The sequence below is a fragment of the Scylla paramamosain genome, chromosome 12 (assembly GCF_035594125.1).
Source record: "Scylla paramamosain isolate STU-SP2022 chromosome 12, ASM3559412v1, whole genome shotgun sequence".
Lineage (NCBI taxonomy): Eukaryota > Metazoa > Arthropoda > Malacostraca > Decapoda > Portunidae > Scylla > Scylla paramamosain.
Window position 1 is genome coordinate 11,328,912 of NC_087162.1, and position 26,320 is coordinate 11,355,231.

Consider the following 26,320-nt stretch of genomic DNA (forward strand, 5'->3'; position numbering starts at 1 on the left):
CATTCACTTGTTAATAATAACAGCGCAGTGTACAGCATACCATGCAAAGGTTGTACAAAGCAGTACATAGGAGAAACAGGCAGGGGACTTAAAACAAGAATAGCAGAGCATAGGAAAGATGTTTTAAAATGCAACACATCAAACTCCCTTGTATTGCACATAGAAAAATGTAAACACCTACCAAAATGGGAAGAGGCTAAGAAATTAAAGTTGGATTGAAGAAAAGAATAAGAAAAGCTATAGAGGCAGCCCTCATAACAACTAGGGGAGTCATTAACCACAGAGAAGGTTTTATCAGGTGGGCGGGTAATTCCGCCAGATTGGCCCTCAGGTCAGGTACAAGGAAAATCCCCAGTAAAGGCTCGTCACGTAGGCGGATAATGCCACCTGACTAGGAAAATAAAATTAGGTGAGGTACACGCCAGGATGGCAATACTCTGTACGAATGTCAAATGAGAAAATTTTGTATGTTGTTATAAATAGTGTGTTTTCACTCATGTAAATCAGTCTCTCTGAGGATGGCTATTCAGCCAAAATGTTAGAGATTAAAAGAATCCTAACTCCTCCCTGGGTTTTTATCCCCCTTCCTAAACCCAACTACTTGTCAACATGAACAGTTCATATCCCAGAGTACTTAAGGAATGCAAAGAAGTTATTAGTGAACTGTTAGTTTCTGCCTTTAGGAAATCACTTGAGATACCGGTAATGTGGAGGCAAGTTTAAGCTTTAAGAAAGGAGATTTAAGCTTAACTTCTGTTGTAGATAAAATAATGAAGTCTCTAATAGTAAAGAACATTAGGGAACATTTAGACAAACATAACTTGATAAATTGGTCACAGCATAGCTTCACAAAGGGGAAGTCTTACCTGACAAACTTGTCAAGATTTTACTGTAAAGTTTACATGGCAGGAGATAATGCTGATAGTTATGACATCCTATATCTGGACTTCAGTGAAGTGTTTGACAAGGTACCCCATCAGAGGCTCCTGAGAAAGGTTAGGGCACACGGAATAGATGGGAAGGTGTTAGGGTGGATAAGGTTGTGGCTAAGTGACAGGCGACAGAGTCGTAATAAACAGCTCTAAATCGGAGTGGGATTAAGTAATTAGTGGGGTGCCACAGGGATCAGTATAAGGGCCATTGATGTTTTTAATATACATCAGTGACTTGGATAGTGGAATTAGTTGTGACGTTAGTAAATTTGGGGATGACACGAAGATAGGTAGATTAATTAGATTAGAATTGGATGCCATTCCCTTGCAGGCAGATTTGGATAGGATGAACGAATGGACAGACAGATGGCAAATGCAGTTTAATATAAAAAAATGTAAAGTACTTAGCATAAGTAGAGGAAATCCACACAGAAGGTACACAATAAACAATGAACCTCTGGTAGGTTTAGGGTACAAAAAAGATTTAGAATTTATAGTTAGCTCTAAATTCCATATAAGAAAGCAATGCATAGAGGCCAGAAACAGGGCAAATAGGATATTAGGATTTATTTTTAAGAGTGTTAAAAGTAGAAGTCCCGAAGTAATATTAAAGTTATATTTGGTGCTGGTCAGACCTCATCTATATTATGCTGTGCAGTTCTGGTCCCCCATATTACAGGAAGTATATAGGTCTTTTAGAATCAATACAAAGGAGAATGGCTAAAAGGATACAAGGAGTGAGGAGTATTCCTTACAAAGAGAGATTGAAGCTGTTAAATTTACATTAAGAGAGATGTAGGTTAAGAGGGGACCTGATAGAAGTCTTTAAATGCTATAAGGGTTACAACACAGGGGATGTAAGCAAAATTCTTAGGATTAGTAACCAGGATAGAACAACAAATAACAGTTTTAAGCTTGAAAAATTTAGTTTAAAAAAGAGATAGGAAGGAATCAGTTCTCAAATAGAGTGGTAGATGAATGGAACGGACTCAGTAATCAGGTTGTTGGTGCTGGGTCATTAGGAAGCTTTAAGAGAAAATTAGAGATTTATAGATGGGGATTGATAGGTGGAAATAGGTAAGTATATTTCATACAGGAACATGTATGCCACATGTATGCCTGATGGTTTCTTGCAGCTTCCATTTTTTATGTTCTTATATTCTTATGAGTATGTATCTTGAACCTGAGATATTATGCTTGTCTTATTATCACAGGGATATTGATCATAGAAAAGAAACACTCATCTTTTGTACTTACATTTTTTTTTTTTTTTTTGTGAATGTGAAAGAAAATGCCCTGACAGAATTAATTTTTCTTTTTAAGGAACATAATGAAAAAAGTTATATTTGCAATTGTCATGTTTGGGTTAACTATAATTAGCCTTAGTTTGTGTTGGCTACACACACTGGATCATGTGTGTTGCTGCTGTGATTATTAATGAGTGTAATTTCCAGAAATGTGATTTCAGTACTCTCCTAGCAAGTCAGTTAAACACACATGATTTATTCAAAGCAAAAGACTATTCAGTGTGTTTGAAGACTACTTGATATTGATAATAAAACCCATCTTAATGCTTACTTTCAGGTTTTTTTTCTGATTTCATTTTCAGACAAGGATATGTTCACATTGTTGTTGTTGTTGAGGAGAAACTGTTGTTCTTAGTGAGCTATGAAAGCCCTGACCCATTCATAGCTATGAATGTTCCATGGTTCTTAGTTGCGAATGATTTTGCTTTAAAAAATTACCAGCACTAAGATGTTCATAGCCCACTAAGATAAATCTTAGAAACATCTGGGAATGTGGCTTCTGGCTCCTCAGGGGTATGTTGTTGTCCGTCATAATAATGAAAGGCTTATGTGTTGTGTAAAAGTAAAATTAAGATAGCAGCCTGTTATTTATGGATAGCAAGCAGGCTGGAGGGAGGGAGAGTGTGAAGTGTGTGGGTGTCGTGGTGGGGAAGTGTCTCAGTGTGACACGTGAATCACTGCACGAGCTGTCATTGGCTGACTCTTCTCGTGCTGCTGTGGCGAGGGAGTTATTCTCTCTGGCCCCAGCAACTGATAGCTATCACTCAAGCGTGACAAAAAGGTTCTGTGGATAATTTCACTTGGATGGATTTTGACCCTAATGTGGGGTCCATTCTGATGTCTGCACTCTCTCTCGTCACGTTAGGAAGGTTGGGGATGACAATGCAATAAAATAGTAATTTTGACCACAAGGGCACTTAGATCACTCTGGCTCTGGGAACCTCATATAATATCTGATGCAATATGATCATAGGATAGTGCAATTAATCTTTTTTTTTCCCCTTCCCCCCTTTTTTCTTTTTTCTTTTTTTTTTACCTAGGAGGGACACTGGCCATGGGCAACAAAAATCCAATAAAAAAAAAGCCCACTGTGATGCTAGTTCCAGAAAAGGGTCCAAACCGGTAGTCAAAAATTAAAGGATAAGTGTCTTGAAACCTCCTCCCTCTTGAAGGAATTCAAGTCATAAGAAGGTGGAAATACAGAAGCAGGTAGGAAGTTCCAGAATTTACCAGAGAAAGGGATGAATGATTGAGAATACCAGTTAACTCTTGCATTAGAGAGGTGGACAGAATAGGGGTGAGAGAATGAAGAAAGTCTTATGCAGCAAGGCTGCAGGAGGAGGAGAGGCATGCAGTTAGCAAGATCAGAAGAGCAGCTAGCTTGAAAACTGCAGTAGAAGATAGCTAGAGATGCAATATTGCAGCGATGAACAGAGGCTGAAGACAGTCAGCTGGAAGAGAGGAGTTGATGAGACGAAAAGCTTTTGATTCCACTCTGTCTAGAAGAGCAGTAATAGTAGAACCTCCCAGACGTGTGAAGCATACTCCATACATGCACGGATAAGGCCCTTGTACAGAGTTAGCAGTGTGGGGGTGGGTGAGAAAAACTGGCAGAGATGTGTCAGAACACCTAACTTCATAGAAGCTGTTTTTAGCTAGAGATGAGATGTGAAGTTTCCAGTTCAGATTATAAGTAAAGGACAGACCGAGGATGTTCAGTGTAGAAGAGGGACAGTTGAGTGTCACTGAAGAAGAGGGGATAGTTGTCTGGAAGGTTGTGTCGAGTTGATGGATGGAGGAATTGAGTTTTGAGACAATAAACAATACCAAGTTTGCTCTGCCCCAATCAGAAATTTTAGAAAGATCAGAACTCAGGTGTTCTGTGGCTTCCCTGCGTGAAATGTTTACTTCTTGAAGGGTTGGATGTCTATAAAAAGATGTGGAGAAGTGCTGGATGGTATCATCAGTGTAGGAGTGGATAGGACAAGAAGTTTGGTTTAGAAGGTCATTGATGAATAATAAGAAGAGAGTGGGTGCCAGGACAGAATCCTGAGGAACACCACTGTTAATAGATTTAGGAAAAAACAGTGACCATCTACCACAGCAGCAACAGAATGGTCAGAAAGGAAACTTGCAATGAAGTTACAGAGAGAAGGACACAAGCCATAGGAAGGTAGTTTGGAAATCAAAGCTTTGTGCCACACTCTATCAAAAGCTTTTGATATATCCAAGGCAACAGCAAAAGGTTCACCAAAATCTCTAAAAGAGATGACTGAGACTCAGTAAGGAAACCCAGAAGATCACCAGTAGAGCGGCCTTGACAGAACCCATACGGTGATCAGATAGAAGGTTGTGAAGTGACAGATGTTTAAGAATCTTCCTCTTGAGGAAGATTGATTCAAAAACTTTAGATAGGCAGGAAATTAAAGCAATAGGACGGTAGTTTGAGGGATTAGAACAGTCTTCCTTTTTAGGAACAGGCTGAATGTAGGCAAACTTCCAGCAAGAAGGAAAGGTAGATGTTGACAGAGTTGAAAGAGTTTGACTAGGCAAGGTGCAAGCACGGAGTCACAGTTTTGGAGAACAATAGGAGGGATCCCATCAGGCAACCTTTCAAATCAATAATTAATTAGAAAGTTATTATAATATCTGTACCACTATTTCTTACCATAGATAGTATACATTTAGTTCAGATAATACTCCATTCTTGGCATCACACTTATTGAAACATCACACAACATCTCTATAATGGTCAGAAACAAGTCCATGTAGCCATGCACGGTGTGCACTGTGTTGTGTATTTACCTAGGTGTAATTTACAGGGCCCGAGCTACACTCAAGTGGTCCCATCTCCATACCTATACATGTCTAATTTTTCCTTTAGTTTGTGTACACTTGTTGCCAAAACTATACATATCTTCTTTTAGTCCATTCCAAACTTCAGTGTGTCTTTGTGGAAAACTATTCTTTGTGTTGTTCAGACATCTTCTTTTCCCTACTTATGTGAGTGTCCCATTCTACTGTCATGACTGCTTGTCTCTTTTAGTAATGGTTTTGTCATTACCAACTTCCATTTTGTTTGCCAACTTGTAGATAGTTATCAAATCTCTTTCTCTCCTTTGTTCCAGTATTGGTAAGTATATTTTTTCTAATCTTTCTTCATAACTTAATTCCTCAAATTCTGCCACCATTTTTGTTCCTATTGTTTGTATTCTTCCTAGCTTGTTTACATGCTTCTTACATAGAGACTACACAACTGCTGCATATTCCAATCTAGGTCTTATTATCATAGGGATTATTTTTCTCATCTTACTTTTGTTCATGAGGTGAGAAGCTGTACTATGTTTCATAGTAATCTGTAAATGTTCCTCATATTCTACCTATATGCTTCTCTGGTTGGAAGTTATCTGGCTTTACTACTCCTAGATCCTTTTCTTCCTGGATCCTTTTAATATATTTGTTTTCTACCTTGTATGTCCAATGTGGTCTTCTATTCACTTCTGCACATCTCCATCATATGACATTTGCTTACATCGAATTTAACTTCCCATTTTTTGCTCCATTCACAAATTTTATTGGTCATTTTGTAGATATTCACAGTCTTTGCAACTTTTTATTTCTTTCTGTAATTTAGCATTATCTGCAAATAGGCTGTTGTAGCTATCAATTTTTTCAAGAATATCATTTATATAAACAAATGAACAATACCATATTGGTGATAGTACTGACCCTTGTGGCACACCACTCTTTACTGTTTTCCAAACCAACTTTTCATCATTAGCTACTGTTCTCATTTCTCATCATTTTAAGTAATTTTCCATCCACTTTATACTTGTCCCATGTAGTCTCTTAATATTTTCAAGTTTCCACATAAGTCTTTCATGGGGGAACCTTGTCAAAAGCTTTTTATCAGATCTAGTTATATACAGTCCACAAATGCTTCTCTTTCCTACATGATGTCATCACTCTTGAGCTGAAGCTTAATAGGTTTGTTACACATGATTTTCTTTTCCTGGAGCCATATTGTTTGTCTGTTATTATTCCTTCTTTTATAAGAATTCTGCTGCCCATTGTGTGTGTGTGTGCGTGTGTGTGTGTGTGTGTGTGTGTGTGTGGGGAGGGGGACAGAATTTGATGACACTGACATTACAGTGTCCCTTCATAATGTGCAATTAGTGATTGGGTGCCAATTATACCAGAGACACTCTTCAGTGAATTCTTTCACTCATAATACCCCATAATCAATGATCTAGTGCCTCTAAATATTACAGTAATAAAATTATTTTGTAATCACCTTTCAACAAGCATTACCTACTCAGCTAGACTACCAGTATGCAGAAACTTCTGCTAGCCCCTAAGCAACGGGTTTTTTGTGCAGAAACCTCTTCTTGTAATGAGTTTTTAGAGAAAAATAACTCTTATTCCTAGTTATATCTCATTTAGTACAGATTCTAGAATAATGAAACTTACAGCATAAGAAGCACCTATCCTTCTCCATTCTAGTGGTACTTTTGTCTGACTCATTATTTTAGTTCACCAGGAAGTAAAGGTGTGTTCATTATGCTGGATATAGTACTGGCTACAGCTCACTTGCCCCACCTGCCCTCACTGCTTTCCCCACATATCAAAAGGAATGTTCTTCCACTGTGACTCCTTGTTTAACAGCACTTAATGGGAGTGGATGAGGTTAGCTTGCATTTGCACTTAGCCATTCATTAGGATGAGGGCAGATCACCTCCTTCCATGATACTTGCCTTGTATAGAATACCAGATGGCAAGTCACTAAAAGTGGTAGGGAGCAGCTTTGTAAATGTTGCTAAGTAATGTTCAAAATATCTCTCTCCCACTTTCATTTTGATTTAAGGATTGAAAATCACGAGGCACATACATTCATTACCCATCAGAGCCCTGAAATGCACACCACTGTGTTGCTTGTTGCTCAGGGGGTTAAAATTATTGATACCTGTGAGATGTTATTCTAAAAACTGGAAAAATAAATAACAGGCAGCTCTAAATAAATTATATACTGTCGACAAATAACAACAGTAGCTTATGTAAAAAGGTACATAAATGCTTGGTACACATTTTTAGACCTCAGCTAGGATGTGAAAACATGAGCTAAAGCTAAACTAGATGTGATGTACTTTATGATTATGTCAGCTAAAGGCTTGTCCTTTAAGCTTGTCAGATCTGGTTTCAATCCCTGGTCACATCCACTTCCCATGTTTATACATTTTTTTTTTCATAATTTTTAATTTTGTAATAGGAAATGTATTTCTTTGTTTAACTATGACATTGGCAACATGGTGGTGGGATGGTCTTAAAAGATTTCATATAGGGGAAAGAATAAAGCCTAGTATGAACTTATGATGGCATTGTTTTGTTGCATCAAACAGGAAATGAGTGTCCCACCCAAAAAAGGGAGAAAACATGAATGGAGCAGGGGCTTCCTAGTGAATACTCTGGTAAACCTTGCAAGACCAGAACCACACTTCCCAGACACACACTTTGGATTGTTTGGATACTTATTGTACCACATTAAATTAATGAAACATCAGAAATTAACCTAGAAGGAAGAGCCATGTAATGCAGTGATAGGACACAAATATGAGCCAAAGCTAGATTAGCTGTGAGGTACCTCATGGTCCAGTTAGTTAAGGCTTGGTATTCTGGTATGTTCATTCCTGGTTCAGTCCCTGATCACATCTACCTCCCTTTTTTTTTCTTTTTTTCCCCTTCATGTAGGAGTGGCACAGGCCAAGGGAAACAAAAATTCCAGCAAAAAAAAAAAAAAAAACAGCCACTGAGGTGCCAGTCCCCAAACAGTCAAAAATGTTAGTCAAAAATACAAGTTAAGTGTCTTGAAACCTCACTCTTGAAAGAGTTCAAGTCATAGGAAGGTGGAAATACAGAGGCAGGCAGGGAGTTCCAAGGTTTACTAGAGAAAGGGATGAATGATTGAGAATACTGGTTAACTTGCATTAGAGAAGTGGACAGAATAGGGATGAGAGAAAAAAGAAAGTCTTATGCAGCAAAACCAAGGGAGGAGGGGAGGCATGCACTTCACAAGATAAGAAGAGCAGTTGGCATGAAAATAGCAGTAGAAGATAGCAAGAGATGCAACATTGCAGCAATGAGAATGAGGCTGAAGACGGTCAGTTAGAGGAAAGGAGTTGATGAGATGGAAAACTTTTGATTACACCCTATCTAAAAGATAGCATACTACATACATGGACGGATAAGGAGGGGTGGGGGTGAGAAAAACTGGTGAAGAAGACTGATTCCTAACTTCACAGAAACTGTTTTAGCTAGAGATGAGATGTGAAGTTTCTAGTTTAGATTATGATTAAAGGACAGAGGACAGACTGAGGATGTTCAGTGTAGAGAAAGGGGACGGTTGAGTGTCACTGAAGAAGAGGGGATAGTTGTCTGGAAGGTTGTGTCGAGTTGATAGACGGAGGAATTGAATTCTTGGGACACTGAACAATACTAAGTTCACTCTCCCCCAGTCAGAAATTTTGGAGAGATCAGAAGTCAGGAATTCTGTGGCTTCCTTGTGTGAACTGTTTACTTCCTGAAGGGTTGGACGTCTACAAAAAGACGCGGAAAAGTGCAGGGTGGTATCATCAGCATAGGAATGGATAGGACAAAAGTTTGGTTTAGAAGGTCATTGATGAATAATAGGAAGAGAGTGGGTGACAGGACAAAACCCTGAGGAACACCATTGTCAATAGATTTAGGAGAAGAACAGTGACCATCTACCACAGTACCAATAGAATGGTCAGAAAAGAAACTCGAGATCAAGTTACCAAGAGAAGGATAGAGGCTGTAGGAGGGTAATTTGGAAATCAAAGCTTTGTGCCACTCTATCAAAAGCTTTTGATATGTCTAAGGCATCAGCAAAAGATTCACCAAAATCTCTAAAAGAGGATAATCAAGACTCAGTAAGGAAAGCCGGATCACCAGTAGAGTGGCATTGACGGAACCCATACTGTTGATCAGATAGAAGGTTGTGAAGTGATAGATGTTTAAGAATCTTCCTGTTGATGCATCAAAAACTTCAGATAAGCAGGAAATTACAGCAACAGGATGGTTATTTGATGGATTAGAACGGTCACGCTTTTTAGGAATAGGCTGAATGTAGGCAAGCTTCCAGCAAGAAGAAAAGATAGATGTTGATAGACAAAGATGAAAGAGTTTGACTAGGCAAGGTGCAAGCACAGAGGAGCAGTTTTGGAGAACAATAGGAGGGACCCCATCAGGTCCATAAGCCTTCCGAGGGTTTAGGCCAGCAAGGGCATGGGAAACATCATTGTGAAGAATTTTAATAGGTAGCATGGAGGATGGAGGAGAGGGAGGAACAAGCCCTGAATTGTCCAAGGTAGAGTTTTTAGCAAAGGTTTGAGCAAAGAGTTCAGCTTTAGAGATAGATATGATAACAGTGGTACTATCTGGTTGAAATAAAGGAGGGAAAGAAGAAGCAAAGTTATTGGAGATGTTTTTGGCTAGGTGCCAGAGATCACGAGGGGAGTTAGATCTTGAAAGATTTTGACACTCTATTAATGAAGGAGTTTTGGCTAGTTGGAGAACAGACTTGGCATGGTTCCGGACAGAAATATAAAGTGCAAGAGATTCTAGTAATGGAAGGCTCAGGTACCTTTAGTGAGCTACCTCTCTATCATGAATAGCAGGAGAACAGGCTGTGTTAAACTGAGGTTTGGAAGGTTTAGGTATGGGCAGAAATATAAAGTGCAAGAGATTCTGGTAATGGAAGGCTCAAGTACCTTTTGTGAGCTACCTCTCTATCATGAATAACAGGAGAACAGGCTGTGTTAAACCAAGGTTTGGAAGGTTTAGGTCGAGAAAAAGAGTGAGGAATGTAGGGCCCGATGCCAGACACTATCACCTCCGTTATGCGCTCGGCACACAGTCTCTGGCACAGAAGCAGTAGTCATTCCAAGGAAATTCAGCAAAATACCTCCTCAGTTCCCCCCAACTAGCAGAGGCAAAACACCAGAGGCACCTCTCCTTAGGAGATCCTGAGGATGGATTGGAGCAATAGGACAAGATACAGAAATGAGATTGTGATTGGAGGAGCCCAATGGAGAAGATAGGGTAACAGCATAAGCAGAAGGATTAGAGGTTAGGAAAAGGTCAAGAATATTGGGTGTATCACTTAAACACTTAAACACTTAAACACTTTATTATAGCCTAGGTTTATACATTTCATTATTGGATAGGTATACATTATTGGCCAGCCTATGTATAAGCTTGATGCTTTTCAGGCAAATGAAAAATTTAAAAGTACATTACTTAAAGTAAACACAATAGACAACTTAAAATCGAAAAATCTATCATGAAGATAAATAAAAACATAATATGATAAGGTTTATACAGAATAATATATATCTATATTGTTATAAAGTTGAGTATGAAGATGGATGGGATGACACATAGGGTTAGGTGATATAAATTGATACATATATGAGACTGAAATCATATAGATGTGTTTAAAAATAAAGTACAGGAAAGATGATAAAGTTTTGTAGGGTTAGTTTTGTAAGATCAGGGGGGAAGTAATATAAGGTATGAGTGTAGGAAGTGACTGATTAGTATGCATCTCTAAAACGGTCAAGGATATGAGCAGGGTGTTGCACCAATTGGAGGATAGCAAAGTTGAAGGCTAGTTCACCATGATGGTCAGTGAAGGGAGAGGAAACCCAAAGCTGGTGGTGAACATTGAAGTCTCCAAGAATGGAGGTCTCTGCAAAAGGGAAGTGAGTCAGAATGTGCTCCACTTTGGAGGTTAAGTAGTCAAAGAATTTCTTATAGTCTGAGGAGTTAGGTGAGAGGTATACAGCACAGATAAATTTAGTTTGAGAGTGACTCTGTAATAGTAGCCAGATGGTGAAAAACTCGGAATATTCAAGAGTGTGGGCACAACAGCAGGTTAAGTCATTGCGCACATAAACGCAACATTCAGCTTTGGATTGAAAATGAGAATAAAGAAAGTAGGAGGGAACAGAAAAGGGGCTATTGTAAGTTGCCTCAGACACCTATGTTTCAGTGAGGAAAAGAAGATAAGGTTTAGTAGAGGAGAGATTGTGTTCTAGAAATTGAAAACTAGATCTAAGACTGTGAATGTTGCAGAAATTAATGAAGAAAAAGTTGAGGGGGGGGGTCTCAAGAGACTTAGGGTTGATACCAGAAGACACTAGCCTTGATGAGCATCATCAACAGGACCCATCAAGTAAATTTTAAGTTGGTTTTTACCTAATTATTTTTTTATTATTTTATTCATAATACTGTATATGCATATCATAAATAAAGATGAGGTTTACTAGAGGAGAGGTGATGTTGTACAGATAGAAAATTATATCTAAGACAGCAAATGTTACACAATTTAATGAAGAAAAGTTATAATATACCAGTAAAATGCCTTGGAAGGCAATTAACGAGCAAAGATGTCAGTAATGCATCAGTGGAAGGGGTATTTCAAGAAGAGAGAGAGAGAGAGAGAGAGAGAGAGAGAGAGAGAGAGAGAGAGAGAGAGAGAGAGAGAGAGAGAGAGAGGCAACTTCAGGCACCCCACACTTGCCTAATATTCAAATCACTCTAGCTCAAAACTCTGCAAGAGCCCAGTGGTTGTGCTATATACCACTTGATAGGAAATTTCATTTTGTGTTCAGTGGTATCTATCCGCTCTCATTGAGACAAAAGAAAATTGGTGAAAATTGCAGAAAACTGATGGTCACTTTACAAAAAGTTTTGTATTGTATTTTGCATATGCACAGTAGTATTGCAAATTTCATATGATTTTTCATTATAACTTGTATTACTCTTATTACCAACAAAAATTTGAGCTTGATCAGTTAATTACTTAAAAAGTTGTAATTTTGACTTTGTGCATGTACAGTGCTACTTCAAAGTTGACGTAAGGAATTTTATTAAAATTATAACATGACACCTCTTAAGTTTCATTAAAACTGGTTGAGTAGTTTTTGAGAAATCCCATTTCTGACACCCTTCTACTTTTAGTAAGTTAACTTCACCCAATAGAAGAGATGAAAGCTATATCATATAAAATTGATAGAGGTGTGCTATCATATGATGCTAATTTTGTTACGATCAGCCACATAGTTCTGGAGATATTAGCGATTGAATAGGGTTATGGTCAGACTGAGCCAGGCCCCTCAAAACGAAACAACAACCTCCATAGTAAACTTTGTTTTGCTCATAATTAATTTCTCACTCTTTCATAAAAGAGAACATAGGTATCCATTTAATCATGATGAGTTTCCCTTCAATACAGGGACTGTAATATATATACCTCCCATATTTATAATATATGAATTTCTCACTCTTTCATAAAAGAGAACATAGTTATCCATTCAATCATGATGATTTTCCCTTCAATACAGGGACTGTAATATATATACCTCCCATATTTATAATATATGAATTTCTCACTCTTTCATAAAAGAGAACATAGTTATCCATTGAATCATGATGATTTCCCCTTCAATACAGGGACTGTAATATATATACCTCCCATATTTATAATATATGAATTTCTCACTCTTTCATAAAAGAGAACATAGTTATCCATTCAATCATGATGAGTTCCCCTTCAATACAGGGACTGTAATATATATACCTCCCATATTTATAATATATGAATTTCTCACTCTTTCATAAAGGAGAACATAGAATTCTTTGTTTAATCATGATTAGTTCCTTTTCATTACATGGACTGTACTAAATACATATTTTTCTTAAGCTACTTTTTTAGAATACTTTTGGCTTAAGTTGAGAACTTGACCGCCCTGATTTGAGGAATGGTGAAGTGGAGCCACCAGGCACAATATCTACCAATTCACAAAACAGAGCAATGACTAAATTTTGACTTCTCTATTTCCTTAGTTTGGTGGCATTCCTACTTCCTTGATGCCATTTTCCTATCATTCTATGCCAATAGAATGGAATACATCTACAACAAATAAGAGATAGCATATATCAGCGTTCCCTCACATATTCATGGTTTTGCATATTTGCAGAGTTTTCCCTAACCTAACCTAACTAATGGGGAGTTTTTAGAGTTGCCAGGTGTCACCACCAGCTCAGTCTTTCAGCCCAAAGAGCCCAAATTATTCTTTCAGTTATAAATTACAGTAACCCAAGATATAACGAACACATATGGGGGGAGAGTGGGTCACTTGAGATGAAAATTTGCTATATATGTGTATAGAGAGAGAGAGAGAGAGAGAGAGAGAGAGAGAGAGAGAGAGAGAGAGAGAGAGAGAGAGAGAGAGAGAGAGAGAGAGAGAGAGAGAGAGAGAGAGAGAGAGAGAGAGAGAGAGAGGCAGCAGACAGCAGCCTTAAATAGGATGTTATACCTGAAATTTGGTAAATAGAAGTTCATTATATCAAGGGTTTATTGTACATATCAACTTATTCCCCTTTTATTTTATAGTGCACTGTATTTTTTAATTAAAATATCATGTACTATACATATAATAACTGTTTTTTATTGTCTTAAAGTGAATTGCTTAGTAAATGTGAGATGCATAGTTTAAGATTTAAACTATAAATATAGGTAGTTCTGATCCTTATAAGGATGGTTTCCCATATTCACAGATTTTAACTATTTGCAGGAGGTTCTGGAATGTAACTCCCACAGATGGCAGGGAAACACTGTATATCTTCCCTCCCACAACAGCGATGCACTTAATGAATTGGGCCAAGATAATTAGTGAAAGCTTTCTGTGTTAAAGAGATGCAGCTAGTGGGCCAATATATATACTGATCATTCAATTAATCCTTTATGTCATAAAACTTCTCTGAAAAAATCTAGTGAATAATTTTTCCTCTCTCACTGCACTGTCCTTGATCTAAATTACATATTAAAACTACACATGATAGTGTAATGATCAGTATGCTTGGCTCACAAACCATATATATATATATATATATATATATATATATATATATATATATATATATATATATATATATATATATATATATATATATATATATATATATATATATATATATATATATATATATATATATATGCTTGGCTTTGTCTCCAAACTCTCCCCCATAGAGAGACTGTATTAACCTGCAGAAATAAAGCTATCATTCAGGGAAACTGGTTTGTTTGCCAAACAAACATTACATTGCTGAATATTCTGTGGCACCAAATGCTTTGTCAGGAATTGTGGCAATGATATTTCAATCCTTGTCTTTGCATCCTACAATTTGTATGCTGAACATAAACCTTATCAACAAGTTTCTTGAGCTTCATATACTTTTATACATATTACACAAAGTCCATGACAACTGAAAAAACTATGCAAATAATGCAATGTAGCAGTAGCATCAAGGTAACACCAGTCTGCTACTAGTACTGCTGCTATCCACCTTCTGACCTGCTCAGATGAAGCAGAAGCATTGTCCTCTTCAAAAGAATCCTCAGCCACCACACCAGACCGCTCATTGCTGTGGTAGTGTTGGGAGTAGAAGTTGGGGTAGTGGACAGGAGGAATGACACTGCCCTCACTCTGTGTTGAAAATATATGCTGCCATAAGATGGAGAAAATACTGAATCTGATACTGACAGAAATAAAGAACAAAATTGTTTACAAAAATTTTACCATAATTGTTTATAATATCAAGCAAATCTACAGAACATAGGACAACTCTACAACAAGCAGGCTCCAGGCTCCAGGCTGGCAAGCTTGAATAGTCTACACATCATATAAACTTTTGACTGAATAAAGATTCAGATGGATCCATGCTATTTTACAGGATTTAAGCTTTTAACAATGATACAAGTTCCCCATCAAAGGGACAACAAACTAAAGACAAGTATGCAATCTCCTTCACTTTGTGTGCCTTCTTGTTGCAGTAAAATAATGCTCAGCTTCATTTATCCAATTTTCATGGTTTAAACGAAACCTTTCTTATCAAAGATAATATAAGTTGTGGGATTTAGTTCACAATCAAATCAACATTTCTCTATTTTACCTACATCTGACATCTCTATTCATATGAATTTTTCAACAGCTACCCACCCACCAAGAGAAGAGTGCTGTGGAGATCTCCATCACCCACAATAAGTCCCTGAAATGCCTAAATAAACTTGGGATTCATGTCAAATAAAAACAAAACTCACTGGGACATAGTACACATTTGCAAGAGTCCAAGGCAAGACTATCCCACCATCTGTGTACCTTGGAATGCTCCCAACAACTGGAGTTACCCACAACTGAGCTGCACTTGGTGCCAATAACCACTCATTCTCAGATACCCAACTCCTAAGCAAATCAATGCTGCATCTGATTACCACTAGGACAATACTTAGTAAAAATTAACAAAGGTGGGGAGTTCCTCAGTCTATTACCATTACTGGGTAGGATACAGATGGAGAAATAGTACAAAAGACAGTTCAGTATTTGGTACAGTAGAGAACACTAACCCTCACCTATAGAAAGAGATCAGCCATCAATACTTTCAAAGGAATAATTTCATCACTGTAATCAGTTTCAGGTCCCTTCAATAAACCTTGCATGTCACTAGGTCATGGACCATGCTTCTATGAAAAGGCACAGATCAATGCCTCTTATGAAAGAGCACAGAGTTGATCAGGAATGAAAAAAGAAAAACTTAACTGACTTTGGAATCAAATATCTAAACTACATCTCTGTAAAAAAGATAGGGAGACTGAAAGAAATTTAATTGGAAAACATTCTATACAACATGGACAACCAAGGTCATGTGACCTTCTTAACATAATTCCTCCTATCAAATCACAATCTAAAAGCTTAAACACCTGATACGTTGAGGCTCCTACACACATTATGAACAAATGGTTCCCAGCCTTTTTTAGGAGATTAGTACAATGCCATGTTAACCTTCACATTATCATCCAAACATCAATTTAAAAAGCTAAATACTTATCAAGTGAATTTACACATGCTTCAACACTCAAATGCAGAATCCTGCACACAAACTTGACATGCCTTTGACAACTTTTTTATTGTCATATAAGAGAAATAATAAATCACCACCTCATTTCCTTCCCTCTTATGTTGCTTACTGTTTTGAGAACATGCTGCCATACATACATAGCACAACACAAGTACAAAAATTAAGAGTGAAACATTGTGAAAACAAGGAATAAATATGTTTCATGTGACAGCATAGGAAGTGAAGCACAAGAAGTACAAGTGGCTAGGTGTACAGGCCACACACCTACCTGGCTTGGTCTCAGGTTCAACACCCGGGCTTGGCGGGGCACGGCGGCCATGCCTGCTGCTAATGACCTGGCCTGTACCTGGTTGATTCGGGCTTCATCCTCAGCCGTAAAAAGCTTGTTGTTGATAATTCTGTGCCATCACCAGGGAATGGAACAGAAGGGAAGGGGAGGTGAAGAGAAAAAAGACAGTGGGTAAGGATATAAGAACTTCTGAAAATATGCAATAAAGGGAGAATGGAAAAAGGAAGATGAAAATGAAATTTAGGAGATTACAAGGAGGTTGGTGGGTTCCCCTTGTTACTAATACTGTACATACTGTATATGGATGAATAAAGCTACAAAATATCTTTTATCTTGCCTCCTTAAAAAAAAGTCAATACTGACCTTCATTAGCATCCTTAAAAATTTCATCAGATACAAAACAAAACTGCTGTTATAGTGACTTAAACACTCCATATCATCTGTCAGCCCCTGCAGGCTCCACACTGAATAAAAGGGTCACACCTGTCAGTACAGCAGTCATGTGAACCTTTATGACTTGTCTCACAGTACTTGCACACAACCAAAATATATAAATGACCACATATTTTACACTTCCCTCAGCTTGTTAAGTGTGGTTCAACAGCCCCCACAACAAATGATCTGTCTCATTGTAGCAACAGCATGTCTTTATCAACTGCACACACACATACACACACACACACACACACACACTAGCTCTAATTTTGTATATCATTTTATGTAAATTATATGCTAAATGACCAAAGAAAATATATGTCTGTAAATGATGCTACAGTCATGAAGATAATCATGCAAAATGAAAAGTGGAGAATTATCAGAAAATTCTGAATATAATGGAGCCAATCTGATTATTAACATGAATATGACGGAGTCAAGATTGATAAATGGAGCTAAGAAATAGCATATGTTGGAAATGGGACAAGAGGATAAAGAAACAAAGATGGGTGGTCGTAGAATAAAGTGATAGAGTGAGAGAAACTTGGAAGTAGCACTAGAGAAATGAATATGATTACTTCAAGAACTAAATAAATGTTGATAAATTTGAAAGTGGTGTATATATATATATATATATATATATATATATATATATATATATATATATATATATATATATATATATATATATATATATATATATATATATATATATATATATATATATATATATATATATATATATATATATATATATATATATATATATATATATATATATATATATATATATATATATATATATATATATATATATATATATATATATATATATATATATATATATATATATATATATATATATAGCTGGTTGTGATGACGAAAAAAATTGATCATGATAACTGATAAATCGGTAACAATAACCTTATCAGTGATGACTGATAATTGGCAATAAATTTATTGCCCAATAACCAATAACTGATAAATTTATAAATCTAAAATTCCTATACCACCGATAACAATGAGTGATTTTGAGCTTGTTACCTATAAAAAACTCGAAAATTGATGCAAAGCACTCTATAATGGGAAAGAAAAGGACATTGCAAGAAAAGTGTATAATGAGTGTTTTATAGTTCAAAAGAACCACAAGGCAAAAAATGCAAAAACTAGTGTATATGAAGAAGTTTCGTAGATACCAAAATGCTGAAACTCATGAACAACACTCTTAATTGAGAAACAGAACAATCTTACTAAATGTGTGTATTTTGAGTGCTTTTCACATTCTTAGTTACCAAAACCCCAAATTGCATGCGAAACCAGCTTAATGTGGGAAAAAAATGACATTACCAGAAAAAAAATGTCTTTTGAGTGTTTTTGAGCGTGTTAGGCAATAAAGCACTAAAAAGGGGGGCAATCACATTACATTGGAATAAAACCAATTTTTAATAAGAACTTGCCTTTAAGTCTTTTTGAGCTCCTTATATACCAAAACACTAAAACGCATGCAAAATACACTTTATGGTGAAACAGAATAACATTACCAAAGACATGTGTTTTTAGTGTTTTTGATCATGTTACCAATAAAAACGCTTAAATGACATTATCAGAAAAACGTCTTTTAAGTGTTTTTGAGCGTGATATGCAACAAAGCACTAAAAACCAGAAAAATCACATAACTTGGGAATAAAACCAACTTTTACGAAGAACTTGCCTTTAAGTGTTTTTTTTAACTCCTTACATACCAAAACACTAAAACGCATGTAAAACACCCTTTATGGAGAAACAGAATAACTACCAAAAATATGTATTTTGAGTGTTTTTGATCATGTTACTTATAAAAACGCTTAAATACATGTAAAGAACCCTATGTTCCTATAAGAAAAGGACATTAAGAAAATCGTGTATTATGAGTGTTTTTAAGTTCCTTAAGTACTGAAAAGCTAAAACACACAAATAACACTTTATAGAGAGAAAAAAAAAAATGTTATTCATCTTCATAGGTACCAAAATTCTGGAAAAATTCAGGGAAATTTTGTAAAAGAAATTCATTATAAAAAAATAATTTTAGCTTTCTTCCGGAGTTATGTACCAAACCCTGAACTGCATGCAAAGCCACCTATATGGAGAAATTACTCGACTTTACCAGAAACCTGTCTTTTGAGTGTTTGTTTTTTTCAGCAATTTCAACAATATTATTGAAAACGTGTCTTTTCAGTGATTTACGTAGAAAAACGCTAAAACGGATGCAAACCAACCAATATGAAGAAATAGAATAACATTACCAAAAAGATATATTTTGATGTGTTTTTGAGCTTGTCACCTACAAAAAAATGCGAAAATGGATGAAACGCACTCTATATTAGGAAAGAAAAGGACATTACGAGAAACGTGTATAATGAGTGTTTTATAGTTTCACAAGAACCACAAGGCAAAAAACTCAAAAACTCGTGTACATAAAGAAGTTTCTTACATACCAAAATGCTGAATCTCATGAATAACCCTTTTAATTAAGAAACAGAACAACCTTACTAAATGCCTGTATTTTGAGTGTTTTTCACATTCTTAGTTACCAAAACCCCAAATTTCATGCGAAACTAGCTTTATGTGGGAAAAAAATATTACCAGAAAATGTCTTTCGAGTGTTTTTGAGCGTGTTAGGCAATAAACCACTAAAAAGCAGGGCAATCACATTACATGGGAATAAAACCAACTTTTACCAAGAACTTGCCTTTAGGTGTTTTTGAGCTCATTACATACCAAAACGCTAAAACGCATGCAAAACACCTTTTATGGAGAAACAGAATAACATTACCAAAAATATGTATTTTGAGTGTTTTTGATCATGTTATCTATAAAAACGCTTAAATACATGCAAAGAACCTTATGTTTGGGAAACGAAAGGACATTACGAGAAATATGTATTATGAGTGTTTTTTTAGTTCCTTAAGTACCAAAAAGCTAAAACCCACAAATAACACTCATTATTTAGAAAAATAAATAAATAAAAATAAAAAAATAGGATTTTTTTTTTTTGTTATTCATCTTCATAGGTACCGAGATGCCAAAATTCTGGGAAAATTCCGGGCTATTATATGATAAAAGAAAATTATCAAAAAAGTCAATTTTAGCTTTTTTTTCGGACTGTTATATACCAAACCCTAAAGTGCATGCAAAGCCTCCTATATGAGGAAATTAAACGACCTTAAAAGAAATCTGTCTTTTGAGTGTTTTTCAGAATGTTAGGCACCAAAACGATAAATAAATAAGGAACTCACTCTATATGGGAATCCAAACAAAACTACTGAAAACGTGTCTTCTCAGTGTTTTACGTAGAAAAAACGATAAACGGATGCAAACCAACCAATTAAAAAAAAAAAAAATAGAAAAACATTACCAAAAAGGTATATTTTGAGTGTTTTTAAGCTTGTTACCTACAAAAAACGCGAAAATTGATGCAAAGCACTCTATATTAGGAAATAAAAGGACATTGCAAGAAAAGTGTATAATGAGTGTTTTATAGTTCAAAAGAACCAAAAGGCAAAAAACGCAAAAACTTGAGGATATGGAGAAGTTTCCTAGATACCAAAATGCTGAAACTCATGAATAACATTCCTAATTGAGAAACAGAACAACCTTACTAAATGCGTGTATTTTGAGAGCTTTTCACATACTTAGTTACCAAAACCTCAAATTGCATGCGAAACCAGCTTTATGTGAGAAAAAAATGACATTACCAGAAAAAAGTCTTTTGAGTGTTTTTGAGCCTGATAGGCAATAAAGCACTAAAAAGCAGGGCAATCGCATTACATTTGAATAAAACCAATTTTTAATAAGAACTTGCCTTTAAGTCTTTTTGAGCTCCTTATATACCAAAACACTAAAACGCATGCAAATTACACTTTATGGTGAAACAGAATAAAACTACCAAAAACATGTATTTTGAGTATTTTTGATCATGTTACCTATAAAAACGCTTAAATACATGGAAAGAACCTTATGTTTGGGAAACAAAAGGACATTACGAGAAGCGTATATTATGAGTGTTTTTAAGTTTAAGTACCAAAAACCTAAAACCCACTCTTTATTTAGAAAAAAAAAAATAAATAAAAAATAAAAAATAGGATTTTTTTTTGTTATTCATCTTCATAGGTACGAAATGCCAAAATTCTGGGAAAATTCAAGGCAATTATATGATAAGAGAATATTATCAAAAAAGTTGATTTTAGCTGTTTTTTTCGGACTGTTATGTACCAAACCCTAAACTGCATGCAAAGCCTTCTATATAAGGAAATTAAACTACCTTACCAGAAATCTGTCTTTTGAGTGTTTTTCAGCATGTTAAGCACCGAAATGATAAATAATAAGGAACTCACTTTATATGGGAATCCAAAACAAAATTACTGAAAACGTGTGTTCCCAGTGTTTTACGTAGAAAAACGCTAAAATGGATGCAAACCAACCAATATCAAGAAATAGAAAAAAAAAAAACATTACCAAAAAGGTATATTTTGAGTGTTTTTGAGCTTGTTACCTACAAAAAAACGCTAAAATTGATACAAAGCACTCTATATTGGGAAACAAAGGGACATTGCTAGAAAAGTGTATAATGAGTGTATTATAGTTCAAAAGAACAGCAAGGCAAAAAACGCAAAAACTCGTGTATATGGAGGAGTTTCATAGATACCAAAATGCTGAAACTCATGAATAACACTCTTAATTGAGAAGCAGAACAACCTTACCAAATTCGTGTATTTTGAGTGTTTTTCATATTCTTAGTTACCAAAAACCCAAATTTCATGCGAAACCAGATTTATGTGGGAAAACATGACATTTCCAGAAAAATGTCTTTTGAGTGTTTTTGAGCGTGATAGGCAATAAAGCACTAAAAAGCAGGGCAATCACTTTTCATTGGAATAAAACCAATTTTTAATAAGAACTTGCCTTTAAATGTTTTTGAGCTCCTTATATACCAAACCGCTAAAACTCATGCAAAACAAATTTATGGAGAAACAGAATAACATTACCAAAAACATGTAATTTGGGTGATTTTTATCATGTTATCTATAAAAACGCTTAAATACATGCAAAGAACACTATGTTTGGGAAAGAAAAGGACATTACGAGAAACGTGTATTATGAGTGTTTTTTTTAAGTTCCTTAAGTACCAAAAAACTAAAACCCACAAATAACACTATTTAGAAAATAAAAACAAAAAATAGGAATTTTTTTTTCATCTTCATAGGTACCGAGATGCCAAAATTCTGGCAAAATTCAGGAAAATTATATGAACAAAAGAATATTATCAAAAAAGTTAATTTTAGCTTTTCTTTCGGACTGTTATGTACCAAACCCTAAAGTGCATGCAAAGCCTCCTATATGAGGAAATTAAACGAGCTTACCAGAAATCTGTCTTTTGAGTGTTTTTCAGCATGTTAGGCACCAAAACGATAAATAATAAGGAACTCACTCTATATGGGAATCCAAAACAAAATTACTGAAAATGTATCTTCTCAGTGTTTTACGTAGAAAATCGCAAAAACTCGTGTATATAAAGAAGTTTCTTAGATACCAAAATGCTGAAACTCATGAATAACAATCTTAATTGAGAAACAGAACAACCTTAGCAAATGCCTGTATTTTGAGTGTTTTCATATTCCTAGTTAGCAATACCCAAAATAGCATAAGAAACTACCTTTATGAGGGAAAAAAATGACATCATCAGAAGTGTATTTTAATTGTTTTTGAGCGTGTTAGGCAATTAAGTACTAAAAAGCAGGGCAATCATATTACATGGGAATAAAACCAACTTTTACCAAGAACTTGCCAATATGTGTTTTTGAGCTCCATACATACCAAACCGCTAAAACGCATGGAAAAAAAAGCTTTATGGAGTAACAGAATAACATTACCAAAAACATGTATTTTGAGTGTTTTTGATAATGTTATCTATAAAAACGCTTAAATACATGCAAAGAACCTTATGTTTGTGAAACGTAAAGCCATTACGAGAAACGTGTATTATGAGTGTTTTTAAGTTCCTTAACTACCAAAAAGCTAAAACCCACAAATAACACTCGTTATTTAGAAAAAAAAATAAATAAAAGGATTTTCTTTTTCTTTGTTGTTATTCACCTTCATAGGTACCGAGATGCCAAAATTCTGGGAAAAATTAGGGCAATTATATGATAAGAAATTTATATCAAAAAGTTGATATTAGCTTTTTTTCGTGTACCAAACACTAAAGTGCATGCAAAGCCTTTTGAGGAAATTAAACGACCTTAAAAGAAATCTGTCTTTTGAGTGTTTTTCAGCATGTTAGGCACCAAAACGATAAATAATGAAGAACTCACTCTATATGGCAAACCAAAACAAAATTACTGAAAACGTGTCTTCTCAGTGTTTTACGTAGAAAAAACGGTAAAACGGATGAAAACCAACCAATATCAAGAAGTAGAAAAACATTACCAAAAAGGTATATTTTGAGTGTTTTTGAGCTTGTTACCTACAAAAAAAAAAACGCAAAAATTGATACAAAGCACTCTATATTGGGAAACAAAGGGACATTTTGAGAAAAGTGTATAATGAATGTTTTATAGTTCAAAAGAACCACAAGCCAAAAAACGCAAAAACTCGTGTACATGGAGAAGTTTCCTAGATACCAAAATGCTGAAACTCATGAATAACACTCTTAATTGAGAAACAGAACAACTTTACTAAATGCGTGTATTTTGAGTGCTTTTCACATTCTTAGTTACCAAAATCCCAAATTGCATGTGAAACCAGCTTTATGTGGAAAAAAAATGACATTACCAGAAAAGTGTCTTTTGAGTGTTTTTGAGCGTGATAGGCAATAAAGCACTAAAAAGCAGGGGAATCACTTTACATGGAAATAAAATCAATTTTTACCAAGAACTTGCCTTTAAGTGTTTTGAGCTCCTTATATACTAAAACGCTAAAATGCATGCAAAACACACTTTATGGAGAAAGAGAATAACATTACCAAAAACATATATTTTGAGTGTTTTTGATCATGTTACCAATAAAAACGCTTAAATACATGCAAAGAACCTTATTTTTGGGAAACGAAAGGACATTACGAGAAACGTGTATTATCAGTGTTATTAAGATCTTTACCAAAAAGCTAAAAGCCACAAATAACACTCTTTATTGAGAAAAAACGATATTTTTTTTCTTTTTCATCTTCACAGGTACCGAGATGCCAAAATTTGGGCAAAATTCAGGAAATTATGAGTCAATTATCAAAAAAGTTAATTTTAGCTTTTTTTTTCGTACTGTTATGTACCAAACCCTAAAGTGCATACAAAGCCACCTATATGGGGAAATTAAACGTCTTTGCCAGAAAACTGTCTTATGAGTGTTTTTCAGCTTGTTAGGCACCCTAACGGTAAATAACATGCAAGTCAGTCTATATGGGAATCTAAAACAAAATTACTGAAAAAGTGTCTTTTCGGTGTTTTACGTAGAAAAACGCTAAAACGGATGCAAACCAACCAATAAGAAGAAATAAAATAACATTACCAAAAAGGAACATTTTGAGTGTTTTTGAGCTTGTTACCTACAAAAAACGCGAAAATGGATGCAAAGCACTCCCTATTGGGAAACAAAAAACATTACGAGAAACGTGTATAATGAGTGTCTTATTAGGCACAAGGCAAAAAACGCAAAAACTCGTGTATATAAAGATATTTCTTAGATACCAAAATGATGAAACTCATGAATAACAATATTAATTGAGAAACAGAACAACCTTACCAAATGCGTATATTTTGAGTGTTTTTCACATTCTTAGCAAAACCCGAAATAGCACGCGAAACTATGTTGGAAAAAAAATGACATTACTAGAAGTGTCTTTTGAGTGTTTTTGAGCGTGTTAGGCAATAAATCAGAAAAAAAACAGGGCAATCACATTACATGGGAATAAAATCAACTTTTACCAGGAACTTGCCTTGAAGTGTTTTTGACCTCCTTACAAACCAAAATGCTAAAACGCATGCAAAAAAACTCCTTTATGGAGAAGCAGAATAACATTACTAAAAACATGTTTTTAAGTGTTTTTAAGTGTTTTTAAGTGTTCCTTAAGTACCAAAACGTTAAAACCCCAAAATAACACTCTTTATAGAGAGAGAAAAAAAAAAAGCTTTTTTTTTATAATGATTTTCATAGATATCAAGATGCCAAAATTCTGCCAAAATTCAGGGAATTTATGTGGAAAAAATAACATTATCAAAAAAGTTAATTATAGCTCTTTTTTCGGATTTTTATGTACCAAACTCTAAAGTGCATGCCAGTTATATAAGGAAGTTAAACGACTTTACCAGAAACCTGTCTTTTCAGTGTTTTTCAGCATGTTAGGCACCAAAACGATAAATAATGTGGAAGTCAGTCAATATGTGAATCCAAAAGAAAATTACTGAAAACGTGTCTTTTCAGTGTTTTACGTAGAAAAACGCTAAAACGGATGCAAACCAACAAATATGAAGAAATAGAATAACATTACCAAAAAGTGTTTTTGAGCTTTTTACCTACAAAAAACGCGCAAATGGATGGAAAGCACTCTATATTGGGAAGCAAAAGGACATTACGAGAAACGTGTATAATGAGTGTTTTATAGTTTCACAAGAACCACAAGGCAAAAAACGCAAAAACTCGTGTATATAGAGAAGTTTCTTACCAAAACGCTAAAACTCATGAATAACACTTTTAATTGAAAAACAGAACTACCTTACCAAATGTGTGTATTTTGAGTGTTTTTCACATTGTTAGTTACGAAAATCCCAAATTACATGCGAAACTAGCTTTATGTGGGAAAAAAAATTACCAGAAAAGTGTCTTTTGAGTGTTTTTGAGCGTTATATGCAACAAAACACTAAAAAGCAGAAAAATCACATTACACTGGAAAAAAAGCAAATTTTAGGAAGAACTTGCCTTTAAGTGTTTTTTAACTCCTTACATACCAAAACGCTAAACGCATGCAAAACAACCTTTTATGGAGAAACAGAATAACATTACCAAAAACATGTATTTTGAGTGTTTTTGATCATGTTACCTATAAAATTGCTTAAATACATGCAAAGAACCCTATGTTTGTGAAACGAAAGGACATTACGAAAATCGTCTATTATGAGTATTTTTAAGTTCCTTAAGTACCAAAAATCTAAAACCCACAAATAACACTCTTTATAGAGAAAAAAATAATAAAAAAAATAGAATTTTTTTTGTTAATCATCTTCATAGGTACCGAGTTGTCAAAATTCTGAAAAAATTCAGGGAAATTATGTGAAAAAAACATTAAAATTTTTTTTTTAGCTTTTTTCGGAGTTATGTACGAAATCCGGAAGTGC